Source organism: Camellia sinensis, unplaced genomic scaffold (assembly GCF_055761805.1).
Source record: "Camellia sinensis isolate YWXY unplaced genomic scaffold, ASM5576180v1 Unanchor552, whole genome shotgun sequence".
Taxonomy (NCBI): Eukaryota; Viridiplantae; Streptophyta; class Magnoliopsida; order Ericales; family Theaceae; genus Camellia; species Camellia sinensis.
Window position 1 is genome coordinate 5257 of NW_028129427.1, and position 25295 is coordinate 30551.

Here is a 25295-nt window from a genome sequence, read left to right on the forward strand (position 1 = left end):
AGCTAAAATACCTATGAAAAGTGGCAACTTAACAACTTGAAGAATTCCTCTATGTTAATTTTTTAATCAAAATAGCACCATATGTTCTAGATAACTTCCTAGCACCATAAAATCAATGAAAATATAGAAATATTATGATATAGGAATTAATCAATACAATAGATATATGCTTCAATTCAATCAAAAGAATGAAGGCAACAAAAGAAATTATAAAACTTATTGCAAACTCACATCACAAAGAAATATGAAAACACTAAATATGAAACAAACCATTGACCAAGCTCCAATGGTTATGTGTAGTTTTCCTCAAATTTTTATTTAACCCTCCATATGGGCCCCCAATCAAATTAAAACATGATTCGCGCTAATGTAGTATAATTCTCTTTTATAATTGAAACTCAAACAGAAGTCATTGCCAAAACCAAAAAAAAAAAAAAAACAAAAAAAACAAAAAAACAAAAAATGAAATGAAAAGATTGGATTCACACCACTGATTTATATTTCAATTCAATCAATGGAATAAAAATCAGTAATAATAAATTTTTGAAAGAAAGTATGATAACCTTTTGGAAACCCATTTCACAAAAGACACCTAATGAGGCAAGAAAACCATTGGCCAAGATTATAAGTTACATAGTTTTTCCATGGGCACAACTTAACATCATTCAACCTAAGAGTCAAATAAAAAAAAATTATGATTTGTATAACCCTAACTTTGTTACCTCTCATAGAATTTCCATTTGTGTCACCAAGGCGTGCTCCATCCTCGAAGCAGTTGCCGATCTCAACTCCAGTTTGAGCAATCTAGTTAGGAAGAAGAGATTAGAGAGCAAGGACCCCCTTTTAAATTCCATTCGTAAAAAAAAGGGGAAAAAAGAAGAAGAAGATGAGAAAGGAAGAGTTGCAAAAATTGAAAGTTCTATACTTGATTATTCTTCCCAAAATCGGCCCAAAATTGATCTGAGTTCAAACTCATAGCCATTCGAATTGATAATGAGTGACGGATGAGAGAAAGAAGAGATGACACGAGGGATTAGGATCCTCTCCAGCCATCCTTGGTCCAGCACTGTCCAGCAGTATGAATAAGATGAGGACACGTTGGGCAGACCAGATCCACTGATAAAGAAGAGTCCACGTCGGTGGAGGAAGCAAGGAATGTGCAGAGTGATTCCAAAATTTCCAATCCTCCATAGCGTCCGAAGGGGAAAATAGAGCCGCAGCGGTAGAGAGAGACCCTGCGCCGACCAGTTTACACTCAATAGCGTATTCATGAGGAAAATCCAAGGTGAACTTTGTGGGTAAGAGCTCCATCAAAAGTGTTCTTCTGCTTAACTGAACCGAACCTAGGGGTGGAGAAGAGCTAGGCATAGAAGAGCTTGCTTCAAATCTCTCTATTTATAAAGAGTAGCTTCAACTGGGATTTTTTTGATGATGGTGGAGAAGAAAGCTCTCTTCTTTTCACATTTTGTTAGGTGTAACGACTGGAGTGTGATTAGCTATTGTATGGAAGAAAAGTATTGATCGATGATGTTGGTTCTATATATATATATATATGATACTTAATGATTTGAGAATTCTGTTCATGATTTGAAGAGGACAATTTGCCTCTCAATGAACACTAACTAGATGTGGAGAGCCAAATAAAAATGGATATTTTACCTCTTCTAATGCTGAGCTCCTTAGAAGAGAAGAAAATCAGTTGCACTAGCAAAAATGCCTCAATATGATCTTTTGTCTCCTCCCTTACAGATGCTCTTATACTCCTATAAAGGTATAGAGGAAATCGAGAAGTTATTTAATGGTTTTAGGGAGTATTGTAATTGGTAGTGGAAGTGAGACTCCCAGTTTGATATTAGGTGATGAGAAAACAGTAGGGAGCTATCTCAATTTGGTGTTGGGTGATTGTGATTGGTGAAGGGAGTGAGGTCAACTTTTTTGTCTCAAGAAGTTGTTTAGTGGTTATGGAGAGTATTGTGATTGGTGGAAAATTATACTATAATCCCGGAGTATCACGTGGCCATACACCCTCACCAATCATCATTCATTGTACCCCCTCATATTTCTCAATCACCCAATACAAATAATTAATACTCTACTTTCTCTACCAATCATACTATCATGGAACACTATGCTACTGTACTCCTAGACTACCAAATATCACGATTTGGTACAAGTTACAACCATGATTTGGGCGATGTAAGAATAGTAGGGAGCGTAATTCGTTAATCATATGATTAAAAATGATGTCATTGTATATTTTATTTTTGTTTACTTTTATATTTTTATATCATATACATTAATTTTACATTTTTTAACATTATTAAAAAAAGTATAATTATACTAAAACTATAGATTTTATTGATTTTCTCTAAATTTTATTAATTTTACATTTTTTATAGATTTTATTGATTTTATAGATTTTATACTAAAACTACAGATTTACTCTAATAAATATCATAATTATATGTTTTTTTAACATTCCCTGTTTGTTATTTGACATTTGACTTTCATATTACTAGTGGCGTAGGCGTAGGCGTAGCTATGCCCATGATAAGAAATAAAAAGAGTTGAATTGTTGAAATTCTACAAGTTTTCAGAAATTACGTGTGTACTCTAATTTTCACTTGTAGGAAAGCCAATAGTCAAGTATGAACCATTTCTTGTTAAAAATGCTTCATGCAAACATAGGCTTAAAGCAAAGAAGTATAAATTCATGGAAGTAGAAGATACCAAAACAGCAAATCGAACATGGTAAAAGTCAACACAAGTGGAAAAAGAAAAAGAGAAAAAAAATATTTTTTTAAACAACTTAGATAGAAATTCATGGTTGTAGACCATAGCCGAAGAGTCCGGATTCTCGACCTCCCTATCCTTCAGCGTGTCGTTTTGTTTTGTTGGTTTTTTTTTTTTTCCAAATTTTTTGATTTCCCCCTCTTTTTTCTCTCGTCTGTCATTTACTTTGTTTTGTTCCTTACATAACCTAACAGAGAGACGAACTGAGAGACGAAGGAGAAGGCAGAGCCACGCGACAGCAAAGAAGAAATGCAGAGGATGGCCGGCAAGGCGAGATTGCAGTGGCGACGCGACGGCGGCAAGGCGAGATTGCAGTGACGACGAGGTCCCTTTAATCATCATTCTCATTGTTCTTGTTTTATATATATATATATATATATGTATGATTTCTTGGATTAGATTTGTTGTTGATTTCTTAAATGGGTTTGATAAGTGGTTTGATTTCTTGAGTTTTATGGGTTTGATGATTTAGGGTTTGTTGTGGATTTTTTTTCCCCTGATTTTAATCAGAAAATGTAGTACGAAAAAAAAAACAGGGGGCTTTTTGTTGTGTATTTTTTGGATTAGATTTGTTGTTGATTTAAGTGATATGAGGTTAGATTTGTTGTTGTTTTGAAAAATCTGTGATTTCTTTGAAGCTAAAGTTTGTTTTGAAGCAATTTAGGTGTGGTGGTATGGTTCTAATGATTGGTCATAAACTTAGGACATCGCCCTTGTCTATCAGATAATTTTACCATTTCTTCAGCTCTGGTTTTACCATTTAATTTGAAACTTAAAACAAAAAATAAGCTTTTAATGTTAAAACTTGGCGAGACTTGACTTATTGAATGCTTATTGAAAGTGAATATCTCATTGTTATGCTGCTACATACACAGGTTTATAATGTAAACTTTGGTGAGATTTGATACTTGTAAGGTTAGAAAAGATCATTAAAACATTGTAGTGGTAGGACATGGTGTCTGTCTATTTGAAGATAGCATGATATAATATGCATATTAGGTCTCAATCAGTGACGGTAATGGATTGTTCTCATTTTCAGTGATACCCTCTCTCTCTCTCTCTCTAGCATTTTTGTGTGATCTTATGTAGCTGATATTGCCATTCAAAATGAATAATGTATTAAAATTAATATGAATGTTATAGTTAGAATGAAGCAAATCATTTGTTCATATGTTTTGTGCATATATGTGTATGTATAGAAACTGTTGTTCTCTGCTTGGTTTTGCTAATTCCTCTTGTTTTATCTCTACAGAAAGTGAAGAAATTCACTCTTGATGGAACAGAGCCAAGGGAAAGTTGAGTCAATGAGCAAGAAGGATGGTTTATGATGAGAAACTTGGTTTCTTCATTTCTTCTAATTTGGATAGGCTGACTTTTCTTGAGATTATACTTTTCAAATTGTTTATGTTGTAACCCAACTTAAGGATCCATAAATGAATTAGAGATTCAGATTTGACAGCGTTCCACTGGTTGGATGTTTCATTTGTAATTATATTGAGAAGATCCCATTGAATTACAATTTTTTTAATTTTAAATTTGTGAAAAAAAAAAGAATGAAAAAAGTGAAAAGGATCAAAAAAAAATTTCTTCTACAAATCAAAGATTAAAAATACAATCTCAATTGGTTCAACACATAGAATTTTTGTTGTTTACCCTTTAATCTATTCCTTAATTGATGTTGTGATTCCATTCACATTACACAAATATTCCCACCATGTGCCGAAGAACAAAGTTGTGATTCCATTCACATTACACAAATATTCACAGCATGTGACAAAGAACACAAAATCAGAGTATGAAATTAGCAATAGCTTCAAAATCAAATAATTTTCAAGTCAGAACACTACACACAAAGACTCATTTCATGTCCCAGACAAACCACCAACTTAAAACCCCTTCCCTAATGCATACATAGCTTCCACTCCACTAGTCATTAGTTTCTTTAGAAGTTGAAGGGGACATCCAAGGTGTGGATGAGGTATGAGAGCACCAACGCCACCAACATCAGCGCGTATGCGATCCCTTGGTCAATTGTTGTTCCTGAGAGACCCACAACACCATCAACATTTGTGGCACTCAATCAGTACATTAATATTCAAGAATACTCCATAGTCCACAAATTTGGACCAAGAAGAAAACTAGACACACCAAAAACAAAACTGTCGTTGGAATCGGCATAATAGAGAACTTCAAACAAACTCAATCGCATATCTTATTCAATATTTTACTTGAATATGTAGAATTACTCTTTAATTTTTTTTTAGAAAAAGCAGAATAACTCTTTATTGGTATATCAAATTTCTCAATATATATATATATAAAAGAAAAATAAAATTATTTATACATAATTATTTTTTAAAGGTACAAAATAGATTTTTTTTAATAACTAATATCATTATATTTTTTCTCTCCACAAATTTGACAAACACCATTACATTTGAGTGTTAATCACATTCTAATCACAAAAATTACAAAATATAGGAGATTTGGGAAAATAAACAAGCACCAATGTTTGATTTTTGTTAATAAAAATAAATTTTTTTTTAAATAACTAATATCATTTTCTTTTTTCTCTCCACAGATTTGACAAAAATCCTGAATTAATTTGTAAAGAACCTGTTCAAAGCTTTTGGTGCCAATAAAGAAGCTTGTTATATCAGTAGAAATCATATATATATATATATATATATATATCAGTAGAAATCAAATCTGTAGAAATCATATATATATATCAGTAACAAAAATGAGAATGAAGACAAAAGGGATGAAACGGACCTTGTTGCTGCCTCCCCCTGCGCCTCGTCGCCACCTCTACTTGCCTCACCGCCGTCGCCAAGGTGTAGGAGTCACGTCGGCCGCCTGTGTTGCCCTCTCTGTTCGTGTCTCTAAAAGAGGGGTTAGGGTTCACAAACAAAAGGCAAACAAAAAGAGGCTGAAAAAAGAAAGGGCAAATTACAAACACTCCCTCGAAGTTTGGTAAAAATACAAATTTCTCTGAGGTTTGAGAAATTACAAATTGTCCTCTGAGGGTTAAATTTTCATAGCAAATTAGGAAAAATTAGAGGGGAATCTGTATGAAAGTAAAAACCTCAGGGGACAATTTGTTATGAAAATATAAACCTCAGGGAGTGAGATGTAATTTCTCAAACCTCAGAGGGAATCTTTATTTTCACCAAACTTCGAGGGGGTATTTGTAATTTGCCCAAAAAGAAAAGAAAGAGTGAGGATCAAAACGACGTCGTTTTGACCCGCCACAGGATAGGTTGGCCAAAGATCCAGACTCCTATCGAAAGGCCAAAGACTACAAACTTTCTGGCTGCTAGCCCATGCTCAAAAGCAAAAAGATAAACGGCTAGTCTTGAATTGCCATGTAACGCCCTCAAAATAATAACATTAATCTATCAATAAAGACATGCATTGATATATAAAAGTTCCACTTTCTTCTATTCATCAGAGTTCTATTACCAAAAGTATTACATGTTAACAACAAAAGGAAATGGCCTAAAGGCTTACAGCTTTCTAAGTTAACACTTGGTTACAACAAAAGAGTGCTAACTCATTTACACGTTATGCCTTTGGCTTGAATATATATGTAATACATCAAAGAAATAAAACAACAAAAATCCGCCTGCCTCTAGCCTCCCAAGCTACGTCCTTGGAGGTAGCATGCTACCTGTACTTGAAAATGATGTTCCCATATAGGGTGAGCCACAGCCCAGTAGAAATACATTAAACCAAATATGAATAATGACTAAAAGATTAGCAGTTGATAGATGGCCAACACTGATACTTTCCCTTATCACACTTTACGGTTTCATGACATACAAGTCCATGTTACAATCCATTTTTCAATTTCCTTAAATTCTCAATTTATAACCATGGCTCAGAACCTGACTAAACAACTTATATGAGACAGTAACTCATATTAAACACTTTTCCATTTCATAATAGATAAGCATACTAGCTATATCACACACCAACAGATAAGCATACAAGCTATATCATCACTTCCATAGATATACATAAGAGCACTATCACACTTCCAATGACAAGCATATGAGCTCTGTCAACACATTATTAGATAAGCATATGAGCTCTATCTATGGAGTCCATCCTCTATCTCCTCCCAACAACATCCGGTTTAGAGGTCCATTCCCTATCTTCCCCTAAACCGTAGAGTACATCCCCTATCTCCTCCAACACAACACAATGCATATAAACAATAATTATACACATCATCACACAACACATAAATTTAATGTATTCTTTCAACCGTCATACTCAATGACACATTCCAGTGATTAGTTTCAGTTCGCCTAATCATCATGCATTGCCTACAACAATCAAGACTATCCTCCACCGAAAATACAGAAAATAAATGCAACAATGGATATATAATCAACATTCCAACTAGGTGACTGATAAATAATCCAACTACACCCTTTAATCCCATATCTTTCCAAATCAACTCCTCATTTCTCATAATTAATTATGCAAATTAATTAACCAATGTAATTAGGGCATTTTCCATAATTAACATTTACAACCCTTAGGTTCCCTTTTCATTAATGGTTTAACATTAATTTCACTTTTCCATGCCAAACATGTATCTAGGTTTTATATAGCTAAAACCCCAACTTTTGTAAATTTACACAAAGGCCCAAACTCTCTCAAAATTACCCAACAACCCCCAACATATCAAAATGCATAAATTTAAAGACAAAGCTCATAAAGAGGAGTAGGATATCCCTACCTCGAAGTTAGAGCTCGGATGGAGAAGAGACCAAAACCAAAGTGCTCCAAAGACCAAGATTCTCGGATCAAAACGACGCCCTCGACGATCAACACAACTTTTACAAAGGTCGAAGGTGAGGAAGACACTCTAACTAAGTCAAACCCTAGAGAGAAGGGAATTTCTAGAGAGAGAGGCTCTCAAAAATGGGTTTTAGAAAAAGTAGGAGAGAGAAAGAAAAGCAAAAAGTGATTTAAAATCACTCAGCGGATAACTCATATACGTATGACCCGCTCGAGCGGAGAACACAACGCTCGAGTGCCAAGAACAAAAATCTGGACATGCTCGAGCGCAATAAGGCCCGCTCGAGCTCCAAGACACAAGAATAAAGCACTTCCGCTCGAGCGCGAAAACCAGTCCGCTCGAGCGTAGATTTCCCCCTCCCAGAACTTATACCCGGAAAGTACTACCCGCTCGAGCGCCACCAAACCCGCTCGAGCACTACCGCTTGAGCGTAAACAAACCCGCTCGAGCGTAAAAATCACATCTGCAGAAGTTTTGCAGGAACATGAAATACTGGAGGTGTGCAATCCCCGCTCGAGCGCAAGAAGACCCGCTCGAGCGGATCGCCTAAGAACTGGACAACAAGGAATTGAAACCAAGGCCTAACCAACCTGTAACAACCCTGCTCAAAACATCCTAAAACTCAATCAAGTGGAATTAAAGGACGGCAACAAGATAGATACCACTACCAACTTCACGAAACCGAGTCCGGAATACAACAGAACAGTAAAAGGGACAACCGGGATCGCTATAACCTCCCTCCCTTAAAGAATTTCGTCCCCGAAATTAAACACAGGTTTTTCAAAAACAAGTTTTCTCCATTCTCAACAATATTACGACATAATATTAAACATTTCGACCCATTACCGGTCAATTCCATCTCTTTTCAAGAGGCATTTCACAACATACATTACAAGTGCATTATCAACATGTAATTTTCTTCCATTTCCAACATGCATGGTTCACAGTTCATATCATAATCAATATACATGATACAACTCCAATTCTACAATATAGCCAACATATGCAATATCATAATCAACTCCCATATCAAGGTAAGGTCTACAACATACTTCCATTCATACCAAAACATTACCAATGTTTCACAACTCAAGACATATATAAAGCTCTTAAGTCCAACAACATTACAAAATTTGAATATAAGATTACTCATTAATAAACAAGTCCGGATATTTCTCACGGACCTCCAACTCACGTTCCCAAGTGGCTTCCTCCACTCCGTGATGTTTCCACAAAACCTTTACCAAAGGGATGGTCTTGCTACGCAGGACTTGATCCCGCCTATCCAAGACCTGAACTAGTCTCTCCTCATACGAGGCATCCTCATCTACCTCTAAATCGGTCCAATCCAACACATGGGACGGATCCGGCTCATACTTCCGAAGCATACTCACATGAAACACGTCATGAACTCCGGACAACTGCGGCGGCAAAGCCAAACGATAAGCAACCTCGCCAATCCTTTCAAGGATCTCAAAGGGACCAATAAACCGAGGGGATAACTTCCCACTCTTCCCAAACCTCATCAAACCTCGTCTAGGTGATATTTTCAGAAAGACATGATCACCTATCTCAAACGCCAAAGGCCTCCTCCTACAGTCGGCATAACTCTTTTGGCGACTCTGGGCTGTAACAAGCCTCCTCCTACGGTCGGCATAACTCTTTTGGTGACTCTGGGCTGTAACAAGCCTCCTATGGATAAGCTCAACTTTCTCCGTCGTCTCCCTAACTAACTCCGGACCAAACAAAGGTGCATCACCCACCTTGGCCCAACACACTGGAGACCTATACGGTCGGCCATACAAGGCCTCAAACGGTGCCATACCGATGCTAGACTGAAAACTGTTATTGTAGGCAAACTCCACCAATGGTAAGTGCCTCTCCCACGTCCCACTAAAGTCAAGGACACAACCTCGAAGCATATCCTCAAGGATCTGAATAGTATGCTCGGACTGTCCGTCAGTTTGAGGATGATAAGCCGTACTAAAGGTCAACTTAGTACCCAAGGCACTCTGCAAACTCTGCCACAACCTAGCAGTAAAACGAGGATCTCTATCTGAGACGATCGTCACTGGGACCCCATGCAATCTCACTATGTCCTGAATATACAAGCCGGCAAGATGATCTACCGAATCTCTCACGTGCATGGGAATGAAGTGCGCCGACTTAGTCAACCAGTCTACAACCACCCAAATAGCATCACTACCCCGCTGAGTCCTCGGAAGACCTACAACGAAGTCCATAGTGACATGCTCCCATTTCCACTCGGCAATAGGCATGGGTTGCAACAAACCCGCTGGCCTCTGATGCTCGGCCATCACTTGCTGGCAAGTAAGGCACTTCAATACGAAAACAGCCACATCTCTCTTCATACCCCGCCACCAAAACTGGCGACCCAATCCCGATACATTTTAGTACCTCCCGGATGCACCGCAAGACGTGAATGATGAAACTCTCGGAGTACTTCCTCTCGGCAAGACTCCGGCACAAACAAACGGTCTCGGTATCTCACACTCTGGTCGGGATACACTGTCAAACCCTTCTCAACTTTTCCACTGGAGATCTTCTCTCAGAGGGATTCTACCTCAAGGTCACCTCTCTGTGCCTCTGACACTCGAGTCACAAGTGTAGGCTGCGCAAAAATAGAAAACAAGGCCGCAGCCTCAACAGATTCGCCCAGATGCAAATTAAACTCGCCAAGTACACCCAATATTCCCCATTCCCGGATGGCTATAAAAGCTACATCACTAATAGATTTCATACTAAGGGCATCGGCCACAACATTGGCCTTTCCCGGGTGATAATGCAACTCAAAATCATAGTCCTCAATGAACTCCATCCATCTCCTCTACCTCAAATTCAAGTCCCTCTGTGTAAACAGATACTTCAAACTCTTGTGGTCCGAGAACACCTCGAACCTCTCACCATAAAGGTAGTGTCTCCAAATCTTCAAGGCAAAGATCACTGCTGCTAACTGTAGGTCGTGTGTAGGGTAGTTCTTCTCGTGTATTTTCAACTGACGTGAGCCATAAGCTACCACTTTCCCCTCTTGCATCAACACACAACCCAAACCCTCTCGTGAGGCATCACAATAAACCGCATAACCCAACCCTCTCTCCGGAATAATCAAAACCGGAGCGGTGGTCAATCTAACCTTCAGCTCTTGGAACGACTTTTCACAAGTCTCACTCCATACGAACTTGACCCCTTTCCGCGTCAATTTAGTTAACGGCGAAGCTAGCCTGGAGAAATCCTTCACAAACCGACGATAATACCCAGCTAATCCCAGAAAACTGCGGATCTCAAACACACTCTTAGGCTGTGCCCAATCTTGCACTGCCTCAACCTTGGATGCATCAACGGACACCCCTTCCCCGGATACCACGTGGCCTAAGAATTTGACTTCCCTTAGCCAGAACTCACACTTCCCAAACTTGGCATACAACCTATGGGCTCTAAGCAACTCAAGCACCACTCTCAAGTGTTCCTCGTGCTCCTCCTCTAAAGGTGAGTAAATCAGGATGTCGTCCACGATGACGACTACAAATCGATCCAAGAATTCCCGGAAGATCCGGTTCATCAAGTCCATAAAGACTGCCGGTGCATTGGTAAGCCCGAATGGCATCACCAAAAACTCATAATGGCCATACCGCGTACGGAATGCCGTCTTAGGAATATCCTCCGCCCTGACCCTCAACTGGTGGTAACCCGATCTCAAGTCTATCTTAGAGAAACAACGGGAACCCTTCAACTGGTCGAACAGATCATCTATACGGGGCATAGGGTACTTATTCTTGACCGTAGCCCAATTCAACTTTCGGTAGTCTATACACAATCTCAAGGCACCATCTTTCTTTTTAGCAAAGAGGGCCGGTGCTCCCCACGGCGAAATACTAGGGCGAACAAAACCCTTATCTAGCAATTCCTGGAGCTGAACTTTCAACTCAACCAACTCTGCTGGGGCAAAACGGTAAGGTGCCATAGAAATCGGCGCCGTGCCGGGCACTAGATCAATAGAGAACTTTATCTCTTGGTGCGGTGGCAAATTAACAAGGTTCTCGGGAAAAACATCTGAATACTCACAAACCACCCTTGGCAATACAAGCTGGGTCTCATCACACTCACCACTCTCAAAGTTAGCAAGTAGACCACTAAGCTCACTTCGCCCTCGCGAATCATACCCCGGTGGCAAAACACTACCAACCCGGTCTCCCAAGAAATGGAACCACTCCCCGCTCAAGGTACATAACGTGACCCTTTGGCGGTAGTAATCGATAACAGCCCGGTATGACGATAGCCAGTCCATACCCAAAATAACGTCAAAACCCTTAATGGGCATAACAACAAAAGGAAAAGGAAGCCTATGGTCAGCGACCTTTATGTCACAACCTCTAACACCTTGTTTCAAGATCAACTCACCACCAATAGGCGATACCACACAAATAGGAGATGCTAATTGTGCCAACTCCAATTCCAAAACAGATGCAAATGCAGCAGATACAAAAGAATGAGATGCACCCGTGTCAATCAACACATTAGCAACCGGGTTGCAAAGCAGAAAAGTACTTCTCACTACTGATGGAGCTGGTACTAGATCCTGCGCGGTAACAGCATACACACGCCCCATAGGCCCCTGATCCACCTGCTCACCCCTTGGAGCATATGACTGTTGCACTGACTGGGATGACGAAGCTCCCGGATTGGCCATCGAGGCCTGCACAGACTAAGCTGGCTGATTACTCTGCGTCTGCCTAGAACCAGACACTCCTGAAGTAGCACTCAACTGCGGGCAGTACCTCTTCAGGTGCCCAGGCTGACCACACTGATAGCAAGACAAGGGCTGGCCCCTGCCCTGACTCTGGCCCTGAGGTCTAGCTGAAGAGGAAGCAACTCGCTGACCCCCTCCCTTCTGCGGGCAAACCGAAGACTTGTGACCCAGCTGGCCACACGCAAAACAAGTCAAGCCTCCCTTACTACCTCTCCCCGAGCCTGCACTCGGCACCGGAAAGGTCGATCTAGCAACTCCACCCTGAGACTGCTGAGGGTTATAACCCCTCTGTCTCCTGCCATCATCCTGACCCTCCTGGCCCCGCTTGGAGCCTCTATGTTTCTCTTCGTCTTCCTCCTGCATCATAAGCTCCATATGAGCTGCAACATCCACTAAATGCCTATACTCTCAGATGTAAGACCCACCAACCCTCAACTTGAGGCCCCGCCTCAACTTCCGCTCAAACTCATAGCAACGGCGTTCTTCGGACGCTACCAACTCAGGTGCAAACCTGGACAAACTAGTAAAAGTGACCTCAAACTCTGCCACAGACATACCCTGCTGATTAAACCGGCTAAACTGATCCTTCAGCTTCTCCCTAGCAATTGCAGATAAGAACCTCTCCTGGAAAGCATTCACTCCCATGTACCACCAACACGAGCCTTCTCGTATTTCCACCATTGACCCGCATCTCCCTTCAGCTGGAAAAATGCCAAGGTCACTTTCAATGCTCCGTCCTCGATGCCAAGCATCTCGAACGTCTTACTCATTTGTTCCAACCACTCGTCAGCCTTCAGTGGTTCCTTCAGATCTCCAACAAACTCGTCCGGATTAGACCGGAAGAACTCCCTCTTCAAGAAGGAAGGTCCTGCCTCAGCTGCCTGATTCCCTGCTCTGAGAATACCCAAAGCTCCTACTATCTCTCGAGCCAAGGCACTCATAGCCTGCTGGCCCGCTGGCTCGGCCACATTGGCCTGACCAACTCCCTCCTGCACTGTCGGAACCTCCTCCGGTAACGGCACTTCCTGCCTCGCAGGCCTACCACGCCTAGCACCTCTTCCTCGTCCTGACATCCTAATAAAGGTAATACAGAACGTTAGCACATTCACAAATGTGCCAAAACTAAACACTCACGTTCTAATGCATAGACAACTGTAATTCACTCCACGTAAGCACATAAACAGATAAGCACTTACGAATTTCATTTCCGGATAATGATAGTCCCGAGGCGTTACTAGAGTTCCGGTTAGAAACGGCATTGATCAAGTGCCTTTCCAACAAGACTCCCAGAAACCCAAGGATCCAATCAACATCCTAGAAATTAAATCCCATACCCACATAGTCACATAAGCATGTTATCAATTTAGCACATAGCATATGACACTATACCTAAGTCTCTATCAAGCGAGACAAACCCATTGTGATACTAATCACTTCCCATGTACCCAAAGTATTCGAACCCGGTACGCTCTGATACCAAGTTGTAACGCCCTCAAAATAATAACATTAACCCATCAATAAAGACATGCATTGATATATAAAAGTTCCACTTTCTTCTATTCATCAGAGTTCTATTACCAAAAGTATTACATGTTAACAACAAAAGGAAATGCCCTAAAGGCTTACAGCTTTCCAAGTTAACACGTGGTTACAAAAAAAGAGTGCTAACTCATTTACACGTTAAGCCCTTGGCTTGAATATACATGTAATACATTAAAGAAATAAAACAACAAAAATCCGCATGCCTCTAGCCTCCCAAGCTACGTCCTTGGAGGTAGCATACTACCTGTACCTGAAAATGATGTTCCCATATAGGGTGAGCCACAACCCAGTAGAAATACACTAAACCAAATATGAACAATGACTAAAAGATTAGCAGTTGATAGATGGCCAACACTGATACTTTCCCTTATCATACTTTATAGTTTCATGACATACAAGTTCATGTTACAATCCATTTTCCAATTCCCTTAAATTCTCAATTTATAACCATGGCTTAGAACCTGGCCAAACAACTTATATGAGATAGTAACTCATATTAAACACTTTCCCATTTCATAATAGATAAGCATACTAGCTATATCACACACCAACAGATAAGCATACAAGCTATATCATCACTTCCATAGATATGCATAAGAGCACTATCACACTTCCAATGACAAGCATATGAGCTCTGTCAACACATTATTAGATAAGCATATGAGCTCTATCTATGGAGTCCATCCCCTATCTCCTCCCAACAACATCCGGTTTAGAGGTCCATTCCCTATCTTCCCCTAAACCGTAGAGTACACCCCCTATCTCCTCCAACACAACACAATGCATATAAACAATAATTATACACATCATCACACAACACATAAATTTAATGTATTCTTTCAACCGTCATACTCAATGACACATTCCAGTGATTAGTTTCAGTTCGCCTAATCATCATGCATTGTCTACAACAATCAAGACTATCCTCTACCGATAGCCCAAAATAGTTATTTCTATACAGAAAATAAATGCAACAATGGATATATAATCAACATTCCAACTAGGTGACTGATAAATAATCCAACTACACCCTTTAATCCCATATCTTTCCAAATCAACTCCTCATTTCTCATAATTAATTATGCAAATTAATTAACCAATGTAATTAGGGCATTTTCCATAATTAACATTTACAACCCTTAGGTTCCCTTTTCATTAATGGTTTAACATTAATTTCACTTTTCCATGCCAAACATGTATCTAGGTTTTATATAGCTAAAACCCCAACTTTTGTAAATTTACACAAAGGCCCAAACTCTATCAAAATTACCCAACAACCCCCAACATATCAAAATGCATAAATTTAAAGACAAAGCTCATAAAGAGGAGTAGGATATCCCTACCTCGAAGTTAGAGCTCGGATGGAGAAGAGACCAAAACCAAAGTGCTCCAAAGACCAAGATTCTCGGATCAAAACGACGCCCTCAACGATCAACACAACTTTTACAAAGGTCGAAGGTGAGGAAGACACTCTAACTAAGTCAAACCCTAGAGAGAAGGGAATTTCTAGAGAGAGAGGCTCTCAAAAATGGGTTTTAGAAAAAGTAGGAGAGAGAAAGAAAAGCAAAAAGTGATTTAAAATCACTCAGCGGATAACTCATATACGTTTGACCCGCTTGAGCGGAGAACACAACGCTCGAGCGCCAAGAACAAAAATCTGGACACGCTCGAGCGTAATAAGGCCCGCTCGAGCTCCAAGACACAAGAATAAAGCACTTCTGCTCGAGCGCGAAAACCAGTCCGCTCGAGCGTAGATTTCCCTCTCCCAGAACTTATACCCGGAAAGTACTACCCGCTCGAGCGCCACCAAGCGCTCGAGCGTAAACAAACCCGCTCGAGCGTAAAAATCACATCTGCAGAAGTTTTGCAGGAACACGAAATACTGGAGGTGTGCAATCCCCGCTCGAGCGCAAGAAGACTCGCTCGAGCGGATCGCCTAAGAACTGGACAACAAGGAATTGAAACCAAGGCCTAACCAACTTGTAACAACCCTGCTCAAAACATCCTAAAACTCAATCAAGTGGAATTAAAGGACGGCAACAAGATAGATACCACTACCAACTTCACAGAACCGAGTCCGGAATACAACAGAACAGTAAAAGGGACAACCGGGATCGCTATATGCCATCTCCCAAATTTGAGAACCAATTTTCAAAAACAACCTGTTGACTTGGATTTCATATCATTGAATGAAATTTGGAAGGGATGTTCTACAAGGACGAGCAAAAAAGAAGCAACATTTATTTAGGATTAATTACATTTTACTTTCTTATAATTTAGTACGAAAACACATTGTCTCCCTAAAATTTAAAAATGTACGTATGACTCGCTTGTAATTTGAACTAAAATGTATAACAAACAAATTCGGTTACACACGCAGTAAATTGAATATGTGAGATAAAACCTAAGAGGTTAATGATATTTTTACCCTTTTTCCATTTATTTTTTTGTTTTGGTTTTTGTTCTCTCATTTTCTTTCTCCTCCTGTCACTCACACTACAACCAGCAGCCATTCCATTCACCACTACCGGCAGCCACTCCACTCACCAGTCACGCTATTGGATTGTTATTCTTTTCAACTTCTAGCTGTTTTCTTGTGTGGTTCATCACTTGATGTTAGTTACTTTGAAAAAAATCAATAAAAGAGTTATGTTCAATATGGGTTCATTTCATGCAACAAAGAATGGATTCTATTGTTACATCCAGTCAATTCACCCAAGGTAAGAAAATTTTTCCCACCTATTTAAGTTTTGCAAGGTGGTTCTGTAATTAATTTTTTATTTTTATGTTTAAATCAATAGGAGGGAGGACAATGTTAGAGAATGCGTAGTGACTAGGTTAGCATGAGGATGATGGTGGGGGACGGGGGAAATGAGGAGTCTAATAGTTGGGGCTAGGATGAGAAACAATGAGGGTGAAGGATTCAATTGCTTGGGGATGGGAAAGAGGGAAAACAGTGAAGGAGAAAATGGAAAGGGGGCAACAGTGGTGGTGATGGTGGCTTGGATGTCTTTTGGGCATTGGCTCAGTGGTTAGTGTGTTCTGCAGCGTATGGATGAGAGATATATGGAAGTGGTGTGAGGTGATGGTGGCTGGTGGTTCTTGGTGGCCTGGTGGGCTACCATGGTGAGATGGTGGCTCAGAAAATGCATTAATGTCCAACCACAGTAAAGAAATGAGGAAGAAGAAAAGAATAAAATTGGGTGAGGTTTTAGTGAGAGAGAGAGAGAGAGTTGTAATGTTATGGCACATAAATGAAAATTAAAGAAAAAAGTGATGGTAGTATTGACATTGCTTAAGTGGTCTAAGCATATTGAATGATGATTGGTTAGGAAGTACAAACACGCAATACTTCGGGAATATTAAATAATTTCCTGACTAGAAAGGGTTATGTATATATTTTTAAACTTGGAGAGTTTATGTATTTTCGGGTTAAATCGCAAGGAGTTAAAATATAATTAATCTTTTTATTTAACATCTGAATTGAAAAAGAAAAATGTAAAAATTAAGTAACATTAATGACACCAAATAAAGAAGACATAACAAGAGTTTTGATGCATTATCGAGGACTACTGATTTTTAGAACCAGTACGTTTCAATTCTTGGTTGCACATATATATAAATTACAAATAAAGAATTGAGTTTGTTTTTGAAAATATTAAGAACATGAAAGCGAAGAAAATTCAAGAATAAGATTAAGGAAGAAATGTGCACTTAAAGTAATAAGAGTATTAAAAATACCAGATTCATGAATGATTTGCGACATTGTCATACTATGTACCATTATATTGCTCTTTGTTTTGATAATTCTCCACTCAATATGAAAAATCACAAAATTCAAATAAAACCCCAATTTGAATACCAATTTCAACCTTTACAAGCTTCTTCAAGATGGTGCAATGGTCTTATTGAAAAGAACTGCTCACACACATACATCATTGCCTAAAGTGAAGTTAAATCGCATAAGAAAAAATTCAAAAGGCCACCCTACAAACAAGAAGCATATTATTTGCCATGATACTCGCATTATAAATGTGCCATATTTTTACAATTAAATAAAAAGAACTAACGAGACACTTTGGATGGAAATAAAGACACACAAATTGGATAGGGAAAACTTAAAGGAGACAAACAACAATTCATCAAAAACCTAACATGAGCTACCACATGTGATAGCTTTGCTGCATAAAGAGCACTAATTGGGAAAATGTTATATAGTATATTTGTTGTTACATGGTATTTGGAAAATGTTATGTTCTTGTAATTGAGAAGGAGGAGAGAAAAAAAAAAATGGAAACAGACGGAACAAAACTACCTAAGGGATTCATAAAATTTCTGTGGTATATTTGTTCGGTCTACAATACAAAATAAATTTACTAAAAGTAACCCCCACTCGTATAGCTTGGGCAAAGTCCAATCATAAAACTAAGTACTCTTAGTGTAAGAAATGAATTTATTTCAACATTATTGATAATATGCTGTCTTTTTTTCATCAAATAGGCAAAGGAATTACAATTTTGGAGTGTGCATAGACATATTCACAATCACACTAAATGAATAAACATCTCTACTCCACCTTTCTAAGAAAATTTAAAAACGAGTTAGTCAATGTCCACAATTTTTTTTCCTTCACCAAAATTATTTCAAATAACCTTACAAATCAAACATGGAGAGGTAACCTGAATGGATATGAATATTTGTAAATGAATAGAACAAATTACAGAACATGAAAATTAAACCCTACAAATCCTTATATTTATGATAAATTGATAATAGATTTGCATATTTTTTTGTGTTTCAGCAAATGAGGGACGAATTCTCAACTAGAAAGCACCAAACTTAAAGCCCAAAAAACCAAAATGTATGAAAGCCCAACAAGTTGAAATCTAGAATTCATTACCCAGGACTATAAAACAAGTTGGAGGAGTGCTTCATACCTTTATTCGAAGATAAATTCTTGGAGTATATATAAATGGTAAAGCAGCAGACCTCCGAACAGAATGATTAATCAAACCTACCTAACAACCATAAACAAATAAGTATTTAAAACAATTCAAAATATAATAGAGGCTTTCAAGGACTAAACAACATAGTAAAGGTTTACACTCTTGATGGCTTTACAGCCCTAACCCTTCATTTTCCCCAAAACAACAATAATTATAAACAAAAAACAAAAGGATAAGAAAATAAGAGTTCGTACATGAAAACAAAATATATTGATGTAAAGAAAATAAGAACAAAAAGAGTACATCTTACTTATATGAATGAAAAATGTAAGAAGCAAATGCATCATTAAATCAAATCAAATACAACCCCCTAAATGAAATTCATAAAATGATAAGTGTTAGAATAGTAGAGAGAGAGAGAGAGAGAGAGAGAGAGAGAGAAAATAATATGTATTGTATTGAATGAATTGTTCTATACAATAGAAGGCTGGTATATATAGGCTGAGAGAGAGTATTCTACTAGAAATCTAACTATGAGAAAGAGTATCTTATATGAGACCTAATTATGACAATACCTAATATATCTAGGAAATCAATACCTAATATATGTAGGAATATATACCATATATACATTAACATTCCCTCTCAAACTCAAGGAGGATAAATATCTTGAGTTTGGAGAGAGAAACTAAAACATAAAATAAAACTAAATAAAATAAGCGGCAAATAGATTGCAAAATCTGAACGGAAGCGCAAGGGTGATTGAAATAGATAAGAGGCTGGAACTAAAGGTGGGAGACAGTTTATGGTTGTGTCGGACTATTGTAGGAATTGGTTGAAACTAATGCTAGGACAATTTAAGGTCGTGCTGGATCGATATATAAACTGGCTAGAACTAATGCCGAGAGACAGTTTATGGTCGTGTCGAACCATTGTAGGAACTTGCTGGAACTAATGTTAGGATACTTTAAAGGGATCATGCCAGACCGATATAGGAGCTAACCGAAATCAATGTCGAGACAGTTTACAAGGTCATGCTGGACTGTTGTAGAGATTGGATGTTGAGCCAGCAAGTCTGGCACACACATAACTTATGACGTGGTCCTGAACGATGATGGCAACAGATGACTGAGTGCGCCAAGAGGCGGCTTGGATGGTGCGCCAGGGGGCGAGTTTGGTGGTGTGCTAGAGGAAGCAGCTTGGATTGTGCGCCAAAGAGGGGTGGCTTGGATTGTGTGCCAGAGAGGGGCGACTTGGGTTGTGCGCTAGAGAGTGTGGCTGAGATTGTGCGCCAAAGGAGACAGCTAGGTGGTTTGCATGGTGTATAACCATGTTCACCATGATATAGGTATAATACCGCCCCTCAAACTCAAATAGGTTTGAAGATAGAAACCAATTTGAGGTTGAAGCAGAGAGAAAGATAGAGTGGAGGAAAAAAAAATGTATTACGAGTAAAAAACAAAAAAAAAATATGATAGAGATATTTCGGGTAGGAATAAACCAGTAGACAAAGGAAAAGATTACCACGAAGAGATACTGACAAGAAAATATGACAACGGGATAGGTTGAGGTCTGGTGGGCGACTAAGGCGAGGTTGTCACCTATCGGCGCCAGAGGGGGCAGCTTGGATTGTGCACCAGAAGGGGCGGCTTGGGTGGTTCGCATGGTGTATAACCATGGGCGGCTTGGGTGGTCCGCATAGTGTATAACCGTGCTTACCATGATACAGGTATAATACCCTCCTCAACCTCAAATAGGTTTGATAGAAACCTATTTGAGTTTGAAACAAAGGGAAAGACAAAGTAGAGCAGAAACACACATATGGTATATATTCCTCATATATTAACAGTAAGAAACCACCAAAATTCCAAAAAAATTGGGAACTAAGGGTACCAAACTATACCAGTACTAAACACCACAAAACACCTACACATGAAAAGATATCTAACACCCAAGCACCAGTAAAGCCAACCTTGCTATGCACTGCATATATATATATATAAACAATGGAACTAGACCAAAAACCTGCACAAAAACTTATAGCAGAACCTGCCAAAAGTTCACCAGTTATAATGGTAGACTAGACACACCAAGAATTTAAACATAAAGCTTTTAAACTCGATTAGTCCCTTGAAACTCTCGAGCATTCCTTCCTCTCCCCAATTCAATAAATTCATTAGCTTATATACCATAGCATGGAAGGATTCTGATTAGTGGTTAGCTTCTTCCAAATTTACCTGTAGTTGTTCTGTCCATGCGCAATCATCTTTGATGATTTGGATTGGTGGAATGGTGAAATTGTATAGATTATTAATGATAGTGATAACGATAAAGATGATGATGAAGATGGAGATGTGTGTGATATATATATATATATATATATATATTAGAGTGATTGAGTTTTTTTTGGATTTCTAATTGCTGCTATTGTTTTTATTTTTTTGTTAATCAGTGTGAATGTTCACATTTTACATTGTTTGAAAGCCTGAGAAATAAGTGTTGAAATATAAATATGGACATAATTATATATTTTGCAAGATGTGAATGTTGACATATTATTGGTTATTTGTTACTATATTTGTTGTTTAAACAATCATTTTTTGTTACTATTAAACAATTGAAATAGTTATTTTTTTCTTTCAATTTTGTTTCATGTTGTAGTGTGAATGTTCACATTGGTATGAATTTAGTTTTTTCTAAGGTTAGTTGTATGTTAATTGTAAATTGTGAATATTCACATTGTATTTTAGTATGAGTTTTTTTTTTTTTTTGAATTTTTTAAAGATTTTTTTTACTATGCTTGTTGGTTGAACAATCATTTTTGTTACCATTGAACAATTGAAATAGTTGATTTTTACTTTTTTTAATTTAATTTAATTTTTTCACGTTGCAGTGTGAATGTTCACATTGGTATGAGTTTTTTTTTTTATTTATTTTAAACTAGTTGTATATTAGTTATAAATTGTGAACATTCACATTGTATTTTAGTATAAGTTTTGTTTTTTTGAAAATTAATTGTATATTTATTGTTTTTGTTACTATGCTTGTTAGTTTTATTTTAAACTATGCTTAGTTGAACAATCATTTTTGTTACCATTGAACAATTGAAATAGTTGATTTTCACTTTTTTCAAATTTGTTTTATATTTTTATGTTGCAGTGTAAATGTTTACATTGATATAGGTTTTTTTTTTTTTTTTTTAAACCAGTTGTATGTTAATTGTAAATTCTGAACATTCACATTGTATTTTGGTATGAATTTTATTTTTTTGAAAGTTAGTTGTATATTTGTTATTTATTGTGAACATTCACATTGTACTTTAGTATATGTTTTGTTTTTTCAAAAGTTAGTTGTATGTTTATTGTTTATTGTGAACATTCACATTGTATTTTGATTTTTTGTTGCGTTATTTTTAAAATTTTCAAATCATAAAAAGGTTCAAAATTCATAATTTGAGATTTTTTCCATAGAACGCGGAAGAGATTTTCTTCTTAGAATAAGGGAAAGATTTTTCCATGGAATAAGGGAAATATTTTCTCTTTAGAATGAGGGAGAGTTTTTCTCCATAAAATGAGGGATTATTGTTTTGTATTAGTTTTAAAATAGAAACATGTGCAAAAAATTAGAAATAATGATTTGGTCATATTACATTAAATAGGACTTAATGGAATACTTAAAAAGAATATGGATTAGATGAAATAAAACACTTAGAAAGAGAATTTATCAAAAAATGACCCTTATTTAATTTAAAAATATCTATTTTAAAGGCAAAATTACATTTCAATTCAACTTTTCAAACATAATTACAAAATTAAGGAAAAATTTATGATTTTAATTATTAATATTTATAAAGTTTATCGTTGATTTATAATCATTTTTTTTTTCAAAAATCACTTAAATTTTACATTTCACCAAAAAGTAAAATTTTGAAAAGCTTACAAAATTTTCTATATTAAATATTTTAATAATTACCAAACACATCATCTTTTTTTTAAAAAAATAATTAAAAACACAACAAATATTACTAAAATAGTAAGGGATTGTTTGAGGTGTCCTAAATGAGTGCACTTTTTGTCTTTTTGGACTAAAAAATTGAGGAAAAAAATATGAATATTTGAGTTAACTTTTTGACTTTTTACGGAAAAATGTGTATTAAAAAATTGTATAAATTAGTGTGTAGGGAAAAATTAGGATTGAGAGTTGTGCAGCCGTAATTTTTTATTTTTGGTGAATAGTGATAACTTTTTAATTTTTTGAATAACTTTTTGACTTTTTTTCAACTTGCCAAACTGACCTAATTGTCAAATCCCACATAATTATATCAAATTTGCAAGCCGTATTTGTTTTCAAACCTTTGGTTAGTCTAATTTATCCAGCTAAAATCTATGAAATTGACTCCTCCAAACCAAAATAATGTAAAGATGACAACAAAATATAATTAGTTTTAAATTTATTTGTTTTACTTTTTAGTAGAACCTAAAAGTGAAAAAAAAATTTAAAAACAAAAAGGCAAATTTCACTTGACACCCGCACTTTATCCCAGTCTCATTTTACCCCCGACCTTTAAAAAGTGGCAATCTACCCTTCACATTTTTCGGTCAAGTTCTAAGTCAATTCATTTGTTATGCCACGTTAAATAAGGCATCTATTTTTCTATTTGCCTTAGGATTGTCAATAGATTGAATTTAATCCGAATTTGACCTGAAAATCCGAATCTATTTACAAAAAATTCAACCCAGTAATCTGATAACCCAAATCAGTTTAATTCAGTTATTAAACAAATCAGATATGCAAAAATCCAATCCAATCCAATCATCCTCAATTTGAATGAAGAAAACACAAATTGAAGAAAAAAAAATCAAATTATATAAAATTGTAGCTTCAAAAAAAAAAAAAAAAAACTAAATAGATCGGCTCAAATTGTTAGATCGGATATTCAAAATTATTGGATTCGAATTTGGGTTATCTATAATTGAATATGCGATGAACGAATTCGGGTTTGTTTTAATCGGATCGAATTCGGGGTTATCTTAATTGGATTGGATTTGGATTTGGATTTTGACAGTTTCGATTTGAATTTGATCAGTTTACAAGTCTAGTTTGCCTTATTTTATGTCGGTTAACAAATGAGTTATATTGAAATTTGACTAGAAATGTGAGGCGTTTAATGTTACTATTTTAAAGGTCAAGGACAATGAGATTTAGAGAGTTGTTTTAGATATGACTTATAAGTTGTTGTTTTGCTTATTATGAAAAGACATAGTAGAGAGGTGATATAATCTAAATAAACTAATAAGTTGGATCTTTTAGGTGTTGCCAAAAAAGGCCTAAATATAATTTATCCAAAATAAAATAAAAACCGACAAAAAAAAAATTACAAAAAAGCAATCCTCACACCCAATTAATATCTTTAGCATTTACAAAATGGGATTTTTACTAGCCGGTCCTATTAATTGAATCTATTACCCATTAGTTCCTAAATTTCTATCTCATGCACCAAGAAGGCTTGTTATATTTTTTTATCCTGATTTTGCCCCTACTACCAGCTGGTAAAAATACCTATTTAAATCATCCCAAACACTTTCTAAATCTTTAATTGTTTATAATATTTATTACTTATTAATTTTTTCAATTTGTATTAACGTCTCTCTTGATCATTTTTTCAAAACTCTTCTTCTTTCTCATCTCTCTCTCTTTCGCTAGAAAATACTACCATTGTAGCTATGGCCATGGCCATGGCCATCCCCATACAACCACCATCGTTGTCCGTCACTAACCACCGCCACCTCCACCTCCACCAATCACCACCACCACCTTCATCGGCCACTACCACCACCATTGTTCACCAACCATCTCCACCGTTGCCGATCTATACTTCACCATCTCTCAACCATTTGACTTGCTCGCCTAACATTGTCGTCTTCATTCCTCTTTGCCATCACCGTCGCTCTTCCTCTATCATCCATCATTTATCTGCCATCACCGTCATTCTTCTTCAATCATCGATCTACCATCTTCAACGTCAAACTTCACCAATGGCTTCAAATCTAGTTGTTTTCAATGCCGATCTACCATCTTCAGCACCAATCTGGTACTTTACATGGTCACTGATGAGATCGACTCTTTCTACAGTGTGTTGGTAAAGATCTATATTTGTAAAACATGTTGAACTAATCTAATGAATTTATCACTTAATTCAGTGATAAATTTATCACTAATTTGTTTAATATGTTATGGACTGCTGCTGTTGGAATTTTGATATTAATACACTGATAAATTTATCACTGATTTTTATTCATGTTACATTTATCATCTTTCTTTTCTTCACTCCCTTTCTCTCTTTTTATTTCTCTTAAACCAAATCTATTGTATCAGTGATAAATGTATCACTGATATATTTCTTTGAATCTTGTGCTGATTTGTGACGATG

The 25295-nt window shown here is 37.0% G+C and overlaps 2 long non-coding RNA genes across 2 annotated transcripts; one reads left to right on the forward strand and one right to left on the reverse strand.

Moving 5' to 3' along the window:
- Nucleotides 1-2550: 2550 nt before the first annotated feature.
- LOC145818007 (uncharacterized) lies at nucleotides 2551-4246 on the forward strand. The gene is made up of 2 exons (XR_014359596.1): nucleotides 2551-3118; nucleotides 4046-4246. It is a non-coding gene; the product is annotated as an uncharacterized LOC145818007 (long non-coding RNA).
- Nucleotides 4247-4510: 264 nt separating this feature from the next.
- Nucleotides 4511-5712, reverse strand: LOC145818008 (uncharacterized). The gene is made up of 2 exons (XR_014359597.1): nucleotides 5569-5712; nucleotides 4511-4833 (listed from the first exon to the last, which is right to left on the reverse strand). It is a non-coding gene; the product is annotated as an uncharacterized LOC145818008 (long non-coding RNA).
- Nucleotides 5713-25295: the final 19583 nt, after the last annotated feature.